This window comes from Sinohyriopsis cumingii, chromosome 6 (genome assembly GCF_028554795.1).
Source record: "Sinohyriopsis cumingii isolate HCF-2022 chromosome 6, ASM2855479v2, whole genome shotgun sequence".
NCBI classification, from domain to species: Eukaryota; Metazoa; Mollusca; class Bivalvia; order Unionida; family Unionidae; genus Sinohyriopsis; species Sinohyriopsis cumingii.
This window is the reverse complement of record NC_142966.1, coordinates 4,738,805-4,753,708: the sequence shown is the minus strand read 5'-3', so window position 1 is coordinate 4,753,708 and position 14,904 is coordinate 4,738,805. Positions and strand designations below refer to the sequence as shown.

Sequence of the window (14,904 nt, the reverse complement as noted above, 5' to 3'; positions counted from 1 at the left end):
TTGGAGTTAAGGGCCATGTCCCAGGACACACCACGGTAATTGGAGTTACGGGCCATGTCCCAGGACACAACACGGTAACTGGAGTTAAGGGCCTTGTCTCAGGACACACCACGGTAATTGGAGTAAAGGGCCTTGTCCCAGGACACACCACGGTAAATGGAGTTAAGGGCCATGTCCCAGGACACACCACAGTAATTGGAGTTAAGGGCCTTGTCCCAGGACACACCACGGTAGCCGACACGGGTTAATCTGATGGCAAGGCTGAAGGTAAGACATGAAGGTTCCTGTGTTGAGATCTGGTACAATATCATGACTAGATATATCCTAACACAATATCATGACTAGATATATCCTAACACAATATCATGACTAGATATATCCTTACACAATATCATTGACTAGATATATCCTTACACAATATCATGACTAGATATATCCTTACACAATATCATGACTAGATATATCCTAACACAATATCATGACTAGACATATCCTTACACAATATCATGACTAGATATATCCTAACACAATATCATGACTAGATATATCCTAACACAATATCATGACTAGATATATCCTAACACAATATCATGACTAGATATATCCTTACACAATATCATGACTAGATATATCCTAACACAATATCATGACTAGATATATCCTAACACAATATCATGACTAGATATATCCTAACACAATATCATGACACGATATATCCTTACACAATATCATGACTAGATATATCCTTACACAATATCATGACACGATATATCCTTACACAATATCATGACACGATATATCCTTACACAATATCATGACTAGATATATCCATACACAATATCATGACTAGATATATCCTTACACAATATCATGACTAGATATATCCTAACAGTTTGATCATCGATTACTAATCATTTATTTTGCCCACATGACATCTTGCAAAAGAAGCACACAAAAAACTAACCCCTCCAAATACTACAAAAAAAACCCCAAAGAAAACCAAAAAACAAAAAAAATCAAAAAACAAAACCAAAACAACAGCAACACAGGCATATTTTTTCCAATAGCTTAAAGTCTGAAAATGAGAAAATGGCGCAGAGATAAATATGAACCAATATAATTTTCATGACTTGTAACCGAATAGTTAGTCGATTCACTGAAAGTGACCAATGTTTGTTATTGGTTCGTTTTAAGGGCACATTTAATACATTACTTGCTATATCAGGTAGAAGATTATTGTGGGATGTGATGTGGTGGGGGTTAACAGCCCATTTAATATGGCGAAAGATGCGTTTGGTGTGGTGGGGGTTAACAGCCCATTTAATAAGGAGGAAAGATGAGCTTGGTGGGGAGGGGGTTAACAGCCCATTTAATATGGAGGAAAAATGAGTTTGGTGGGGTGGGGGTTAACAGCCCATTTAATATGGAGGAAAGATCAGTTTAAGTATGTGCTTTTCTCCTTGAATTATGTGGCAACAGACCAGGCTAAAATAAGACTCTCTACCAACCAAGCTAATGTGGGTCCCCTGGATCGATGCTTGTCCAAATCGATGAATCATAACAGCACTAGTGATTTTATAGGCTCAAACCCAGATTTCAAATTTATGGTTCGTTTTATCTTTGATAGAGATAATGAGATATAGATATATACTCTTGAGATTGAAATGTTTGCATAAAACGGACTTTTTATTCTAATCGTGAAAAAAGCCCTGAACGACTCCTGATATTTTTGGAAATTCATACACTTTCTTTTCTCAAAATAAACTAGAATATTTGATACAAATGGTAAAAGGACAGGTTTACAACCACTAAGATTATTTAGCGTTCAGTGCAATTCAACTGTTATGGACCTAGAAATAAAATAATATATTAAATTTAGGAAGGGTGTATCCTTATTAAAATGTGAAATTCAAACCTCGATTCTCACATGTTTTTCTTTTCCTAATTAATTAATTTATTTACGATTGAGTGACTTGTACTTGTTTTGTAATAATCCTATCATTCACGACTGCATGTAGAGTATTTTATCAGGGTTTGCAGGAGAAAGCTTTCATTAAATTAGTTTATCGTTAGCAGATGTGAGCAATGAGGGCGTCATGGAGTAATATCATTAAGCAAACATATCAATCAAGTACATAGGCAATGCCATGTTGACCCCTGATCAACATGGCACTCTGATGACGTTGTGTTATTGATATATGGTATTTAGTACAGTATCTCGCGATGATCTGTTAGCGGATAAAAATAAACGTGGGAGAGCGTGTTACGTATAATACTGTATGAACGTCTATTCAAAAATGTACAAGTAGATACGTTAGACATAGTACAATTACAGTACAAATGAACCTGCGTAAAAGATCACCTCTTTTAAGAAACGAACTATCATCAATAGTGACATTCTGAAAGTCCATACAACAATCACATTTTCAAGGTCCATACAACAGTCATATTATAATGGTCCATACCAAAGTTACATTTTGAAGGTCTCTTCGAGAGTCAAACCATGAAAGTCCATATAAGAGTGACACTGTTAAGACCCTACAAGAGTCAAACCATGAAAGTCCCTATGAGAGTGACACTGTTAAGGCCATACAGGAGTCAAAGCATGAAAGTCCCTATAAGAGCGACACTATTAAGGCCCTACAAGAGTCAAACCATGAATTTCCCTATAAGAGTGACACTGTTTAGGCCATACAGGAGTCAAACCTTGAAAGTCCCTATAAGAGCGACACTATTAAGGCCATACAAGAGTCAAACCATGAATTTCCCTATAAGAGTAACACTATTAAGGCCATACAGGAGTCAAACCTTGAAAGTCCCTATAAGAGTGACACTATTAAGGCCCTACAGGCGTCAAACCTTGAAAGTCCCTATAAGAGTAACACTATTAAGGCCCTACAGGAGTCAAACCTTGAAAGTCCCTATAAAAGTGACACTATTAAGGCCCTACAGGAGTCAAACCTTGAAAGTCCCTATAAGAGTAACACTATTAAGGCCATACAGGAGTCAAACCTTGAAAGTCCCTATAAGAGTGACACTATTAAGGCCCTACAGGCGTCAAACCTTGAAAGTCCCTATAACAGCGACACTGTTAAGGCCCTACAGGCGTCAAACCTTGAAAGTCCCTATAAGAGCGACACTGTTAAGGCCCTACAGGCGTCAAACCTTGAAAGTCCCTATAAGAGCGACACTGTTAAGGCCCTACAGGAGTCAAACCTTGAAAGTCCCTATAAGAGTGACACTGTTAAGGCCATACAGGAGTCAAACCTTGAAAGTCCCTATAAGAGCGACACTATTAAGGCCCTACAGGAGTCAAACCTTGAAAGTCCCTATAAGAGCGACACTGTTAAGGCCCTACAGGAGTCAAACCTTGAAAGTCCCTATAAGAGCGACACTGTTAAGGCCCTACAGGAGTCAAACCTTGAAAGTCCCTATAAGAGCGACACTATTATGGCTCTACAACAATCACATTATGAAGCTCACAACAACTTTCATATTCGGAATGTCTCTGCAGGAATCCCATTCAGAAGACCTCTACACCTGTCCCATTATGAAAGTCACTACAAGAATTACAATGTGAATGCCCATACAAAAGTCACATTACGAAGGTCCCTGCAGGAGTAGCATTACGAAAGTCCCTACAAGAATCACACTATGAATACCCATCCAGGATCACATTCCAAAGGTGACTACAAGGGTCACACTAAAAAGGTCATTATAACAGATACATTCTGAAAGTCCCTACAACAGTGAAGGTCCCTACAACTGACTTTCAGCATTGGTACTGAATCGCACAAACTTCATTATTGATATGATAATGATTTAATTACTCACACACTACAGCAGTAGGGAGGGTGCAACCAACAATGAATGTCCGACGGGTAAACGAACAAGCATACAAAAATTTGAAAACACGAACGACAAAGATGAAGAGTAACAAAATGAGCTAACCCAATTAGAGAAATTTTCACTTTTGGTTAAAGGCTTCAGTTTGGCGTTATTGACCTTATATTTTTCATTTTTTTCGTATGAAGTTTTATTTTCAAAGAAGACTTATATAAAAAGAAGTCTATTCACCCTCCCAGCTTCTCCAAAATAAAGGGAATTAAAAGTCCTTTTAACAATACCTAAAATATACAAGCTGCTTTATTAACTAGCCAGTAAAGCTAGCGAGGAATACCCACAATTCCATGCTGAATAGGTAAGGTGTTGGGAAAGTTTGCAAGAGTCACTACTCGGTTTTGAATATATACATTTTTTGGGAATGTTTGCAATAATCATTACTAGGTGGATATTTTCGGGGGTTGGGGGGTATGTTTGCAATACTCACTACTCCGTGATGAACAGGTACTGTGCTGGGAATGTTTGCAGTACACACTACACCGAGATGAATATGTATAGTGTTGGGCATGTTTGCAGTACACACTACACCGAGATGAATATGTACAGTGTTGGGCATGTTTGCAGTACACACTACATCGAGATAAATATGTACAGTGCTGAGAATGTTTGCAGTATACACTACACCGAGATGAATATGTACAGTGTTGGGCATGTTTACAGTACACGCTACACCGAGGTGAATATGTACAGTGTTGGGTATGTTGGGAATATCTAAGACAGGAATTATTTATTCCAGAAAGCATAGTCCATACATCCAAATTAAAATATAAATATAAAATAAAAGTAATTTAAACACAAAATATAATAGATATATTACGTACAAATATACATACGCATCTACAACAATGGATTGGGTCCCGCATTGTTGGGAATGAAATTAGTTATGACATTTAGACGGTAATTGGATTCATTTATCCATAATTAAGAATTTAAAAGAATGTTATAGTTCCACAGATATTTCAAGATACAGTTCTTACTATTAGATGTTCTTGTCATCATTGAAAATACATACTTTATCATTACTCCTTCAAAACTGAATACGTTAAAGTTTACAAACATGTTGGAGGCACTGTTCCATCTTGGAAGACCTAACATAAAACCTAACATGAACGAAGACGATTATTACTACCAATATTTGGTTTTCTTTTCATATATTTACTAAAGTTTGTCTCCAGAGGAATGCAATACATTTTTAATTTTCAAAACAGAAAAAAAAATGTTCAGAATTTAAGCATGCTCTATTCGAGTACACCAAAATCTGTGATGTCTCATGATATCTTCATTATCTCCCAGATCGGACGTTAAAGTATGACCCACATACATATAACTGTTGACACATGTAAGAACATGTCCGTTAAGAAGCATGGGTAAGTAAGTGAGATAGTTATTTTAAATACCGATTTTTGTGTAGTACAGATTATAACGTTGTCAAATGAGTATTGTTCACATATCTGTAACGATTTGCTTAAACCTCTGATAGAACGACTTATCAATGACATATCATCAGCAAAATTAAACTTCTTCAAAAATGACACGTTTGGTATCTAATGTAACCCCACGTGACACTGATCCAGTTTACGATTTAACTCGTCAATGTATATACTAAATAGCAAAGGGGAAAGAGCATCTCCCTGCCTCACGTCAATGGTTACATCGAAGGAGCTCGATACTATTTAGTGTGGAAGTAATGAAAGTAAACAAAACAGACACACAATATGGTTAGACCTGGCCGGATTCAAAAACGCTATATACTGATTCTGAGTCCGTCGCGCTAACCTACCACAACTTCCACGGCATTTTTGAAGACGTCAACATATATTATGCAGTCACCTGACTTAAGAAGTCCGTTGATTCTCTACTATGTTGAAGTCACTATTTGACACAGACTTGACTGTATTATAACCAGCTGTATTAAGCATCTATGCACATTCTGCAAAAACAATCTATAAGTATACCAAACACTACACCTTCTAATCGTGATATTGTTACAAGCAAGGGGTCTTTATTGGACCGAGCGGTGTCAAACCCTGGCGCGATTCCCGCTAGAAGTCATAAGTTTACCCCAAACTTCCAAAGACTTCCATACACCTTCAATTGTAAATTAGAAAGCCCGGCTGTCCGTTCTACACAAAAATTCTACTCTAATCAATGCAAGACCACAGATATCACAACCTGTCAAATATATATCAACCGCACATCGGCATGGTTTCTCTTCGTTAGGTTTCCGTACCGCCGGCAGTTCCCGCCGTAGAAACTATACGACTGTCCCCTTAACACATGGAACTATTTAACTACGCCACCTTAAGCCAGTAAAACTATGGTTTCCAGGTATATTTCGCCAGTACAACTGCATCACATTTGCCACCATGGCGACACAAACGGTATCTGTCGAGTCCCTTCTTATTGATTCCAGTATGCAATTTACCGGTTTCCTACCGTAAATACTGCCATTCAAGTCACACCACCAATGTACACCACTAGATGTTAATAGTAATTTTGTTATTCCAGGGTCACTCTTTCGGTTTTGACCTGAATTCACTACTAGTGAACCATGGCATCATGGAAACTCACTAACACTTTACTCCGTGACGTTTGCTACTAGTAACTGGCTAATTATTTAGGGCCAGAGAATATTTTCATTGCACCGAATTCCATTAATCAGACAAGTAATCACAAAAATCAAAGAATTCCTTATAACGGGGTGCTATAACCAAATGCCCATTCTCCAACTTTTATTACAATATAAATTAAATAAGTTTATTCCTTAATTTGTAACAGCTTCGAAGGCATAAACCAAAATGAAAAGTTTAACAGTTGCAAAACGTGACTTTGACTTTGCAAATTGGAGCCCAAGAACACCCTTTTAACAATGTTAATTCACAGCAACCTCGACCTGGTCTTCTGCTCTTGGCATAAATATATGTCCGCCTATGGTAGTCCTTGTGGAACATACGTTTTGTGCGGGAAAAAACTGTGCCGGTTGGGCTTGATATTAAGTTGAAGGTCACGCTTGGTATTTGCGGTTTTCCATAAGAACTAACCCTATGTGGTTAGCAGGTAATTTTGCGGATAAATGATAAGTTCCTGATTCATGTTTTTGTTGATTCTTGTACATACTTGGGTCTCGCTCGATAAGATTATACTAATTTCACGATTTCATTCGGCATCCATCTGAACTGGGGGTGACAATGTAGAGATTATCACTCACTCTCGGAGGGTAAGTGGGTGTGAAAAAAAAATGGGTGAAAGAAACTGAAGAAATATACGTCATTCAAGTATTTTATTTAACAGTTTTTACGTCCTCTAACGAGCATTAAATAGTTATTTTGAAGAATGTATTGAAATGAATCGCGTTGGGTGGATTTTCAGCTGACATGGCATATGCAGGTGCAAGGACCATGCGCAATACTTTTAGTGCTACCAAACAACTGCCTGACAACAGTGATACGCAAAAAACACGGTGAAATATATTACATGTTTATCTCCTACATATTTTAGAAGACTGAACGTATAATAATCGTCCACTTACATCATTGTAATCAACGTTTTAGTTTGTTCTTTTTTAAATGTGTTCTTCGTCAAGCTTATTTTATGTATACTTAACTTCGACCCACCTACCCCTTTACAGATTATTTCCAGTCAAAGCGACCAAGATTATATCGTATTCCTCGTGTTTCCTGATACTCTGATATTTCCTTATAATTTTTGTTTCATTAATCCCTATTTTCACACTAGCTGATATATATTCTTCCTTAAAAAACTGATCCAAAAAGTATCAGTTTCTTGCGGCAAACGTATTCCCATTTCCTCACTGACAGAAAATCATGCAGCTGATGAAAGTTTCATTTCGGAAATAAATTACTGAAGTAATCTAATGCAATTATCGACATTGCGGAAATAAATTACGGTAACTATATAATGTAATTATCAACATTGAAAGACCATTAAAGACAATTAAGTTTTGTTAAATGCAAATGGATTGCAGGTTTGATCTGGTGATGCATGTTATACTCGCACGAGCTGTTGGCCACGGAGAAGGAATCAAGTGTTGGCCACAGAGATGGAATCAAGTGTTGGCCACAGAGATGGAATCAAGTGTTGGCCACATAGATGGGATAAAGTGTTGGCCACAGAGATGGGATCAAGTGTTGGCCACAGAGATGGAATCAAGTGTTGGCCACAGAGATGGGATAAAGTGTTGGCTACAGAGATGGAATCAAGTGTTGGCCACAGAGATGGAATCAAGTGTTGGCCACAGAGATGGAATCAAGTGTTGGCCACAGAGATGGAATCAAGTGTTGGCCACAGAGATGGGATAAAGTGTTGGCCATAGAGATGGGATCAAGTGTTGGCCACAGAGATGGAATCAAGTGTTGGCCACAGAGATGGGATCAAGTGTTGGCCACAGAGATGGGATCAAGTGCTGGTCTCTGTGATGGGATCAAGTGTTGGCCACAGAGATGGGATCAAGTGCTGGTCTCTGAGATGGGATCAAAAGCACGTTACCCCTCTAATGTTGTTGTTGTTATAGGGTTTAACGCCATTTTTCAGCAAAAGATAGGCTATACATGGCGACCAGTATTAATGGTGGAGGAAGAAACAGGGAAAACCCCAGAAAGAACCACCGACCCACCGGCAAGCTTTCTCACATATCCACATTGGCCGAGCCCGAGACTCGAATCCACGCAGACAGAGGTGAGATGACATTGATCCGTGACGGAGAGCGCTTTAGACCATTCGGCCACTCAGGGCCCCTTACCCCTGTAATAAAATGCATGTATAATATAACCCTTTTAATTATTTGCATTTTTAATTCAGTTTTAAAGATTTTCTATCAATGAAGGACCAATAATGTATAATAACAGAGATACGTAGCCGGTTTGGCTATAAAAGTCCTCCACGGTATTTAGTACACATTGCATGAGGCATACGTCCTAAACCTCGCGTTCGATCAGCGTTGCAATGCTTTAACCTGCGTTACTTTTAGTTATCGGCGATTGTGAAACTAGTGCGACATATCTTATAATAATGATGAAAGTATACCAGGTTTCATTTCTCAATCTCAGATGGTTGGAAAATTAGAGCGGAAAGGAGGATTTGCAGAAAAGGGTCAATTATTGTAGTCATGACTTTGATCTTGAAGAAAGGATCTCTAATATGGTTCACGACACAGTTTCTAATAAAGATGAATAAATATGCCATCTTTTATTTCTTCATCTCAAACGGTTTAAAAGTTATCGAGAGAAAAGAATAGTGGGGAACAATTTAAAAATTGTGTCAATCCATAGTTTTGCATTGTCACACAGGATTCAAAATTTAAAGGAAAGCTATTTCAAAGACGGGCACAATTAGTGTTCTTTTCTTCTATTTAAAAAACGGGCACAATTAGTGTACTTTTGTTCTATTTCAAGGACTGGCAAGTATACATGCAAGGACGGGCACAATTAGTGTACTTTTGTGTTATTTCAAGGTCAGGCAAGGGTAATTTCAAGGTCAGGCAAGGGTAATTTCAAGGACGGACTGAGTTGTGTACTTTTTTGCTATTTTAAGTACATTTCCTCTGCACACAGATGTTATTTTCACCAGCTGTCTGTTGCAGATAGCACATGGTTTCCTTAATAATGACACAAACAAATATCAATTCAAATAGATAAAATTCATGTAAGTGTGTGTTAATTGTACATTTGAGAGTCGTATAGCAAGCAACCTTTTCCTGTACCTTTCCAAATTTCAACGCTATACCAATACTCTAGAGCGAAACAAATGTTAAACAATGACCTTGATCTTTAAGGCAGTACCAATGATTTCGTACTCGACACGCCTTAAAACGATGGTCTGACAATCAGGGGATTCAACTCTAAATGATGATGTAGAACGCTGACAATCGAACTCACCCAACATATAGCAGATACCAAATTTGGTTGAAATCTAATCATAATTAAGAGCGTTATGGTGCGGAAGGATGGAAGGACGGTAGGAAGTACGGCCATTCCCAATTTAATTTGACCCTCTATGCGTGAAATACTGGGGGAAAATGCATACTGTCCAATAAGATCGAACAGTCGAGAAACAAAGGGTAATATGACCGTAACGTGTGGATGGATTGACGTAAATGCAACAACCTGACCGCGGGCAGGGCAATGCTAGTTTTAACTATCCTAAGCGGTTTGAACTGTAAAGTGCCTATTACCGGAAACGTCGGTCTAGTTCAAGAACAAGACGAATATAAGCCACTGATACACAGGAAGCATATCAAACCGGACACAGACCAGAAAGTCAAAGACAACATAATCCCAAGAAACCCTAAAGCGGGAATCTGTTACTAAATTCCACCAGAAAAGTAAATCCAGTACACGTATAATTTCCTGTAATAGGCATCCTACAGAATGGGTATCAAAATATTTCGATCATTAGACCATATATCCATAAACTACCATCCAGTCTTCAGGACATGACAGATTATCGCATAAAAAGCAAAGCAAGTGGACCATTACAGCTAGATATAAAGTTTGTTTCCTTAGACATCGCATCCGGCAGCGTTTCCAGGGGTGTAAGGTTAAAGAGTCAAGATACCGTTTGTTTCAGAATTGAGGGTCGGGCTGCGTAAAAAACGAAACTTTAGTGTTAAAATATGGAGTCAAAAAAAATAGGGTCTCTGATGCACAAATGAAAGTAAAGGGAACCAGAGCCTCTATGTTAATAAAGTGCACAGTGAAGGGATACAGTCGTGTAAAGAAGCATAGGAAACGGACTCGTACATTATACGCCCACTCCATTCCTTTTTAAACGTCAAACGTCAGTCTACAAATTCAATAACTTTGTATTCATTGAAAACTAAATACCTCGAAATCACTGGAACCGGATTAGGTAGAAAGATGACTCCCTCGTGGACTAATATTAATATGGGAAGACTGGAGGGTCAAATTTTTAGCATGGGTGGAACTGATACCATACCAATGAGTACACTTTGTCGATGATACAGAAATAAAGTGGCATCATGGAAAAGACAACCGTGAGGACTTTGTCTGAAAAGCAAACATCTTCCATCATTCAATAAAATTCACGCAGAAGTCTCCGACTCAGAGCTCTTTTTTCTGGACACAACGACTAGACTGGTAGAGAAAAAGTTCCACATAAAGATTTACTCAAAGCAAAATGATAAATACTTGCATATTCCCACACCCAACTGTCCACCAAAACGCTGTATTCGAAACATCAAACATAACCAGACACTGAGGATAAGCAGAATTTGCTCCGACGATGAAGCATTCTTCAAAATTGTCGGAAGAGTTGTTTGAGCATTTGAAGAACCGAATCAACGACGATGACCTGAGAGAGAGAGAGAGAGAGAGAGAGATGGTATACTTAAACACCTCCATCTTCGCTATTCAAGGTTCCGTTAGAATGGCCCTATCTACCTTGGCTTATTGAGCTGATATTTCTGTACTTCGGGTCTGTGAATTTCATTGTATGTGGCGGCAAGCCACGTTCAGATTTGAACATTGTTCGGATATGATCGAGACAAGGAGAGCACTCGACTTAAATGGACTGATAAATAAGCAATTTTCCACTGCCGGTCCGTGTTTGTTCAAATACCTTTCACTCAAATACGTCTATAATGGCCTCCCTCCGGTACATAGTCACACTTTCGATGTTAAACTTACAAAGTATCCTATTTAAGTCATTTGCCTCCTCCATTTCTGGCTGATGTACAATGCGTCGCTGTTATACGCTATTGGTTAGTTGGCAATACATACTAAGGAAGGCAACTCATGACATCCAATAGATGTCGCTAGGACAAAGCACTAAAATATATGTTTGATCCGCCAAGGGAACGATATGGTTAGTGTATCGGTACCTTGGTCCGCGAAGATGAAACACCTCAAACAATTGAAGGTCAATCCATCTTAGCTCCAAGTGTTAAGATAGCAAGCAAGTTTCGTGTCTATTCCATCAATAAAACAGAGATGAACAAAAACAATCCGGGAGAGGAGAGGGGAATTTTTATTTTCAAACAACTCCCAAAAGCCGATGATATTGACGGCATGAAATCACACGAACTGTGAACAAAAGCAACCGGGGAGAGATGAGGGGAATAAAATGCATGGGAATTTTTACTGTCACACAGCTTCAAAAGTTGATGATACTGACAGCATGAAATCATGTGAGCTGTGAACAAAGGCTGGTCTGGCTAAAAGGATGCTGCATCGTGGGTTTCTGATTATCCCATCCTGTAATTTTAATTGGTAATACTGTTAACTTCCCGTGATGTACTAAAGGGCACTCTTATAAACTTCATATACTGACTGACCCCCTTTTTGACTAATCTCTCTCTCTCTCTCTCTCTCTCTCTCTCTCTGATTTTCGCTTCAGATAGATAAATTAGCATGCAGTGCCATGCTTGAGAAAATCTCCAGCCTTGAAATGTTTCTGCGTGCTCATATATGTATGAGTTCTTAATGGCTTCATTAATAATGACCCAGTCGTTGAAAATGTGCCTAGCCCCCCGTTCATTGAAAAAGGAGATAAGGTGTAACTATTAACACAATACAATTACACACATATACATATGTACATACTGGCAGACATACAAACATGCCAAAAGATCAGTTATATTTCTAAACTTAATATGCTGCCTTTCATTGTGTATTTCTATATGTGACATAGTAAGTGTGTGTGTGTGTGTGTGTGTGTGTGTGTGTGTGTGTGTGTATAAACCGAGTTTGTATGGCATAGCTGCATGCTAAAAAATGAGAGGCATCAAAGTGAGTCCTAGTAATTTCATTTAAAATTCAATCCAATTTCAATGAGACAGACTTGAAGTGACAGGAAAAGCTAGCATCGTAGCTATGCTTACTCAAACCATGCAGGCTGATTTATTCCTATTTCCTGGATGCATGTATTAAATAAACATGTTATCTGCCGCTTTTAATAATTCCTCACGTAACTTGACGTAGAGGCAAATAATGTCGGAAAATAAACAGTAGTGGATAACGACGAACAGATAGATGGTCTAGTATAGAAACAAGTTATTCATCAGTAGTGCACGCGATTTGATGAAAATATTCGTTTCAGCTCTGGTAATCTAGTAATATATGAATTTATTACATGCATATACAGTGCACTTGTACTATAACATTGTTTGAGAAGGAGGATCATGAGAGAGAGAGAGAGAACACTATTTCTTCTTTGCATGATAATCTCGAATCATGGACTGAGCACACTCTCTTCCATTCACACATCACGAAAATTGTACAGTAGATAGAACATTCACTGTAGTATACGTACCTAAACTTTCCTGATGGTGGTAGTGGATAAATCATTATAGCTGTACAATCCTTTTGTCAAGGGCACGTGTTTAGCAGGACCATAAAACAACACATCACAGAATGGCATTCATATACACCAGTCCTCCTATAACCACACGCTGCTGAGTTCACAGCGGATGCTTAGCTCATTAGGACTGCTTCTACAAATGTTTTCAGGTCACGATAAGGAAACCATAGCTACCAAATCCTCCTTTCTAGGCTTTGTTAACTTACACATTCTTCGTTATTTTTCAGTCTGTTAATGTCACTATAATATTTGGGTATTTTGTTCTAGTCAATCATTGCTGTGCCCTTAGAAAACGCATCTTGCGTTGACAACAACGAAACAAAACATTTACATATGGGGGGGGGGATATGATCCAAATAACGCTATTTGCCACTCACTTGCACTAGTATCAAATTCGCATGGGTCCATTAGACCACAGGGTTCATCTATAAATACATGTAATGTTCGCTTGGGATGCATAGCCTGTAAACGCACCGCTTAATCAAGCTCTCATTAAATATATTTTGATCTGCGAAATCCAACTCTTTGATATTCGGGATTCTACTGAATATGTGAATTCTGACTGTCTGATATTCTGAATTAAAATTTAATATAAACACAGTTTTTAGTCATTGCAATCAGGGAATCTAATCCTAGTTGCAATCAAATCTTATCATCCAAATAAACCGTTCATTCCGAATCACCGCACATTTCGAACATATTTTCTTGTTTTCACATTGATAGAATGATTGTGTTACATTCATACGAGTTTTACTGTATATACGTCCAATACGTTCTATGGAAGTGTTACGGTCATACGAGTTTCACTGTATATACGTCGAATAGGTTCTATGGAAGTGTTACGGTCATACGAGTTTCACTATATATACGCCCAATATTTCGATAGAAGCTGGCAGTTGTTTTTACCCACGTTTGCCAAATATGTGCTTTACAGCTTCCACATAGTATGGATTGTTGCCGATTCAATCGTCTACTCATCCAATTTACTCCAATTTATATTCTCTCGCTGCAGTCTCGTTCTCCATCTAATAAGGTTACACAGCTGAAGATACTGACGAATGTCTGATTCCTCTGCTGTCCTTTGATTTCTCAATCGATAAAATTTCGGGCCACACTTTGTTCCATGCAGTCGCTGAAGCTATGCTCAGATTTGGTTACCGCTTCTTTCAGAAATTGTTGTCGACACTCCGATTTTGTATTTCCACAAATAAAGTTGTGCAGAACTATTTCAACAGAGAAAGAGTGCGTCGAAAAAACTATTCAATATTGAATGTAATTAAGTAAAACATCGCGTGAAATTTAATTTGCTGTTAGTGGTATAGGGGGAAACTTTCTCGTGAAGGAAGGGGAACGGGAGGGGGATTTCGCTGTTTTGTGATCAACCATTCTGTTAAGATGTTAAACAAAGTAAATGTCGCGGTAATGACAAAGAATAATGTCTGACGGACACTAGCGCGAAATCAAAATACTATTAAAGCAATTAAATATTAGATGCGTCAAATATTGGCACCGCGAAATAACGTGCTAATATTACATGTATCTCAACCTTTTGTCCGTCATTTTTTCTTGAAATAACAACGCTGCATTAAAATACATATGTATGTATGTATGTATGTATGTATGTATGTATGTATGTATGTATCCGGAACAGAAAAACTGCTATCG

At 38.2% G+C, this 14,904-nt stretch overlaps 1 protein-coding gene across 4 annotated transcripts in view; it reads right to left on the bottom strand.

Annotated features, from left to right (window-relative positions):
* The window catches only part of LOC149796299 (ceramide phosphoethanolamine synthase-like), a 99,186-nt gene extending 85,175 nt beyond the window's left edge, over positions 1 to 14,011 (bottom strand). For 2 of the 4 annotated variants that reach the window (XM_089960945.1, XM_089960943.1), the window contains exon 1: positions 13,192 to 13,994. The gene's annotated coding sequence lies outside the window, so the exon portion shown is untranslated. Of the gene's footprint in view, positions 1 to 13,191 lie in introns of all 4 variants that reach the window. The other 2 variants (XM_089960948.1, XM_089960949.1) reach the window with 2 other exon arrangements.
* Positions 14,012 to 14,904: the final 893 nt, after the last annotated feature.